We start from the raw sequence: 5749 nt of genomic DNA, 5'->3' as shown, positions 1-5749 counted from the left end.
GTAGCCTCCCAGCTAACACATCTCAGTGTCCCCTGGGCAACATCTCTATAGATGGCCAATTCTCTCACACTAGAAGCAACTTGCAGTATGTTCTCAAGTTGCTTCTGACATGATAAAAAGGGGTATTTTAATTTGGACAAAACAAAGAATTATGCCATTGTATTCAGATCTGGAGGGTAAGAATTTGATGACCATGGATTGAGACTCACATTGAACCCAGTCAATAATTAAACAAACAAATTCTGGGGCTGGGTTGTGGTGCAGCTAGTTAGTAGCCAGCAGGAATAAATCATTATTCACTGAAAGGTCATTGGTTTGAAGCCCGCGTCGAATTAAGCTCCCAACTGTTTAATAGCCTAGCTTGCTGCCCACCTAAGCAGCTTGAAAACAGCTTTAGCTATGACTACAGAATTCAGGTACCACTTAATGTGGGGAGGCTAATTTAACTTAATTTACGACACCATAAAACTGCCGGAGTATGAAGAGCAATGAGGAAGTACTATGATCGCAAAGGACTCGGTGTCACCGTGGATGATGAAGCGGCAGCTCCCCCTGTGGCTGGAATCGAGTATACACTCATGAAGCCGGAAGCTGGAAAATGTGAAATTGCCTCTACTGTCTGTAGGCAAATGTCATATGTCTAATAATGGCATTGAATGTTTGCCATGTATATGTGCATTGTAATCCTCCCTGAGTCCCCTTCAGAGTGAGAAGGGTGTAATATAAATACTGCAAATAAATAAATAATAAATAAATAATTACTGGTGATTCAAAATATTACCGTAATTTAAAATGGAAGAAGTTTCTACTGATTCAAATTGTGGTTCAGTGGTGACCTAAAACATGCAGAAGGGTATAACTGAAAGATATCATAAAGCTATAGAGATGACTAGTGGCTGGTGTGACTTTTTAAAATGTATGAACAACAAATAAATCATACCCATTGCCATTCAGTTTGTCCATCCTATTGGTCAAGCCTCTCTGTGAATATCTTGAAGACATAGGAAAATTGTCTTTGCCATTTTTACAGAAAAACAATGGCAATATTTTCCATCAGAATAGAGTGGGAAATCTGGACAGGAGGGAGTGGAAAGCCAGAAGATGATTACAAAGATCATCTTTGTTGTGTTGTGACATGCAGGTATACATCTGGATGAAAATAGAATGGCAATTGTGTTAAGCATTAGTTTGTCCTACTTTCCCCCAGGTGACTATTGAGTTAAACAAGACTATAGCAACTCTCCATTTGTAAATATTGATATTCTATAAATGGAATGCAGTGGGGAAACCGGAAAAGCCGTACATTGATCTGCGGACAGTGAAAGTTAAGCCGACAACCTTGTGATTGTGACTTTCCAGAGAGAAGAATGTCTCTCAGTAGGAACAGAAGTGAACAACTCCCTGAGAAACGAGTAGCAGTGTATAGTTATAGTAAAATGCATGGTTGTATTTATTTGTTAAAATATTTATATCTAGTCCTACATCCAAGGATCTCAGGGACATGTACAATGCAAGCCCCTTTAAAATATTTTAAAACAATAAAATAATGTAAAGGTTAAAGCACATTAAAGAAATTAGCAACTTAAACAGGAACACTGTCCGTTAGCTTATGAGGTACTGAGAAAAGTACTGTACAATGTTTATGAGTAAAATGGTTTTTTAAAAAAATATATCTAAACATTTGAAAGAAAAACAAGCCCTTTAGTAGTAGTACTAGCTGTGCCCGGCCACGCGTTGCTGTGGCGAAGTATGGTGGTATGGGAAATAAAGTATTGAGGAATTGGTGGTAGTTAAGGTAAAGGGTAAAGGTTTTCCCCTGACGTTAAGTCCAGTCATGTCTGACTCTGGGGGTTGATGCTCATCTCCATTTCTAAGCCAAAGAGCCGGCGTTGTCCGTAGACTCCTCCAAGGTCATGTGGCATGACTGCATGGAGCGCCGTTACCTTCCCGCTAGAGCAGTACTTATTCATCTATTCTCATTTACATGTTTTTGAACTTTAGAGTTGGTAGAAGTTGGGACTAACAGTGGGGGCTCTCTCCGCTCCCACAATTCAAACCTGCGACCTTTCAGTCCAGAAGTTCAGCAGCTCAGCGCTTTAACACGCTGCGCCATCAGGGGATATTCTTTCCTAAAGCTTGTGAATATACAATATTTCTGATTTTTTTTGTCTGTTGGAGGCAAGTATGAATGCTGCAGTTAGACAAAATGATTAGCATGTAATGGCCTTGCAGCTTTAAAGCCTGGCTGTTTCCTCCCTGAGTGAATTTTTTGTTGGGAAGTGTTAGCTGGCCCTGATTGTTTCCTGTCTGGAATTCCCTTGTTTTCAGAGTGGTGTTTTTTGTGGTATTTTATGTGCTTCTGCTGTCTGTGGCGCTCAGAAAACAGAGGATATGCCAGACTTTGGTGATGGGAATACTTTGTTGGGAGGTGTTACCTGGCCCTGATTGTTTCCTGTGTGGAATTCTCCTGTTTTCAGAGTGTTGTTCTTTATTTAGTGTTCTGATTTTAGAGATTGTATTGTTCTGTTTTATTATATCACAGCAATTTTTATATATTCTGATTTTAGTGTTTTTGAATATTTGGAGCCAGATTGTATTCATTTTCATGTTTCACAGCAACACAATAATAATAATGATGATGATAATAGTAATGATAGTAATAATAATGACTTTGGTAATACACAGTGCTTCACTCCCTTCTCAGCTTCCTTTCTGGAAGAATCCTTTTTTGGGAGGTGTTAGCTGGTCCTGATTGTTTCTTTTGTGGAATTCCCAATTTCCCTGCTTTCAGAGTGTTGCTCTTTATTTACTGTCCTGGTTTTAGAGATTATATTATTCTGTATTATTCTACCACAGTAATTATTTCATATTACAGTAGAATCTCACTTATCCAACATTCGCTTATCCAATGTTCTGGATTATCCAACACAGTCTGCCTTTTCGTAATCAATGTTTTTGTAGTCAGTGTTTTAAATTCATTGTGATATTTTGGTGGTAAATTTGTAAAAACAGTAATTATTACATAGCATTACTGTGCATGGAACTACTTTTCTGTCAAATTTGTTTCATAACATGATGTTTTGGTGCTTAATTTGTATAATGATTACCTAATTTGATGTTTAATTGGCTTTTCCTGAATCCCTTCTTATTATCCAACATATTCACTTATCCAACGTTCTGCCGGCCTGTTTATGTTGGATAAGTGAGACTCTACTGTATATTTATAATCTTATATTATCTGCTTAGAACTGGATTATATGAGGCCCCTTCTACACAGCTGTATAAAATGCACACTGAAGTGGATTATATGGCAATGTGGAGTCAAGATAATCCAGTTCAAAGCAGATAATATAAGATTGTAAATGGGTTATATAGCTGTGTGGAAGGGCCTTGAGTCTACACTGCTATATAATCCAGTTAAATTCAGATAATCTGTATTTTATAGGCAGTGTGGAAGAGGCCTAAGTGAGGCCTAACTTTTCCTGTCCCCTGGGCTGAGTGAGTTGCTAGGAGACCAAGTGGGCGGAGCTTAGCCTTCTAACTGGCAGCAATTGGATAAAAACAATTATTCCTCTCTAATTAGAACTTTATTTTTCTTTTCTTTTTGTTGTATGAATGTAGAGGCATGGATGAGGGGTTGTGCTGCCAGGCTTAGTGTTTCTGGGATGTGTAGTTTTGTTGTTTTGTCCGAGGCCGAAATTTCATTACCGTTTTATATATATAGATTAGAGTTAATTAGTAATAATATCTAGGGTTTTTCTGCTCCATTAACCCAGTGGATTAGGATTGGACCTGGTGATATAAGTAAAATTATAGAAATGATGTTTCTATGTTTATCTAAGGTAAGCATCAAAAAGTTGTTGCAGCACTAACATATTTATTCATTTGTTTGATTTAATTTGATTTATCTCAACAAGGGACTCAATGTAGTTGACAAAACTTTACAAGTCTTGGTAAAATCTTATTTTACAAAAGTTAAAACAACAGAAGCAACAATTAAACTGGAAATTCTCACAACAATCCCCATGTTTCAGAATGTAATACATATTTTTGTGTGAGTTCTGGCCATTTTCAGATGCAAGAACACAACATTCAGTTTGGATCAATAGCTTCAACTATGGTTTATTAGTTGGGGATTCTTTTAATTAATTAGAGAGAAACTGACCATTTTGGAAATCTGGGTGGTTTTTTTGGGGGGGGGGAGGTGTTAATTGTGTTAAAGAGTATGAGCTATGACATTATTTTTAAATTTTAAATATTTGAATCAAAATAATATTTTAATTGTCCTGGAGCATACCTTTTTTTGAAACTGAAAAAGTCTCAAAAAGTGATGTGGTGTGGAGTTCTGACTTGCGAACAAAATGGAAAATAATTCTACTGGGTTTCACAAAACTCTTGGGTACATTTAAAATTGCTCTTTGCTTCCTAGCCTATGCAATTTGCTAGAGTTTAACATTAATTTTAAAAGACATTTATACGGCCATAGGAGCAACACAATATTTAGCAAAACTTTACCACAGCAGGTGGCATCTAAGAAAAAAAAAATTGGCTGGCACGGTGAAAAAGAAAAAGAAATGCCTCAATACATATTTCTGTATTTCTCTTTCATATATCCTGCCTCTCCCCTATCATCCTTTAATATAGTCAAAATGGCATATGTTGGGATATAAAGCAGCCATTTTAGTAATTCGTTTTTCTTCCAACTTTCCTCTCCTTCGCACTTTTTAGAAGGGTGTGCATGCTGCAGATATTGCAAAGAGAGCAAAACTCCCAACTTGAAAGGGCTGGGAAATGTTTAAAGCCAGCATTTGGAGTCTATCAGCAAATAGCAGCAGCTCTCTGTGTAAGAAATTTTAGGCTATAAATTCTTCTTCGGCTAGATTATATGCAGTACAAGTGTTGACTTTCAATTTATACCTTTTGATATGAGTCATTGAATGTACGTATTCCGAGTTTATTTGTCCTGTCTTCAGCGAAATGGATTGAATATGGGGGTTAGCCAACCATGGTGCATTGTCTCTGTGGCTCAGATGTTACATTGATGAAATCTTAGTGTCTGGCACTATCTTTGAGGAATATAAAAATTTGATTTGGTCTACCGCCAGTTTCTTTCTCACTCTGGGCCATTGAAAGAACATCTGGGAGGACATTGTATTCATTAATCCAAATTCTGAACTCTTTTGAGTGTGTGTGACAGTGGAGAGAGAAGTGCCTGATCCTGTTATTATTTTGGTTTACCCATTTTTGCCATTAGATGTCACAAACATGCCCAGTCAAAGGCCTCCATCAGTTTATAATATTGGTGGCATTCTGTTTTCTCCAAATATGATGAGAAATGTCATGAATTATTTCATTGAGAACATTGGATGGATGGATGTTCAAGCACACACACAAACATGCTGCCACTGTTAAGATAGCCTTTCAGCGCTTCCCTTTTGTTATGCAGATTTGCTTCACTGGCTCTTGGAAACCTCAGGGTTTACTCTTCCCTCTCCATATGTCAAGGGTCTGCTGAACTTTCCTCCAGTTTGATTTTTGCATATTTGGATGGTGTTATATGTGCTTTATTCATAACATCCCTTGTTCATAGATACCAGTCCTGTACTTTGTGGAAAGAGAGGTTCTTTGTGGTCGTCTGTGCCATCATTTCCTTGGTGGCTACTTTGTGACTCTAAAATTAATCCACTAGAGATTGTTCTTGAGTGTTGGTTTTGGTCTCAAAAATAAAGTGTATCTAAATGCAAATTTT

This window comes from Anolis carolinensis, chromosome 1 (assembly GCF_035594765.1).
Source record: "Anolis carolinensis isolate JA03-04 chromosome 1, rAnoCar3.1.pri, whole genome shotgun sequence".
Lineage (NCBI taxonomy): Eukaryota > Metazoa > Chordata > Lepidosauria > Squamata > Dactyloidae > Anolis > Anolis carolinensis.
This window is presented reverse-complemented; position numbering follows the sequence as displayed.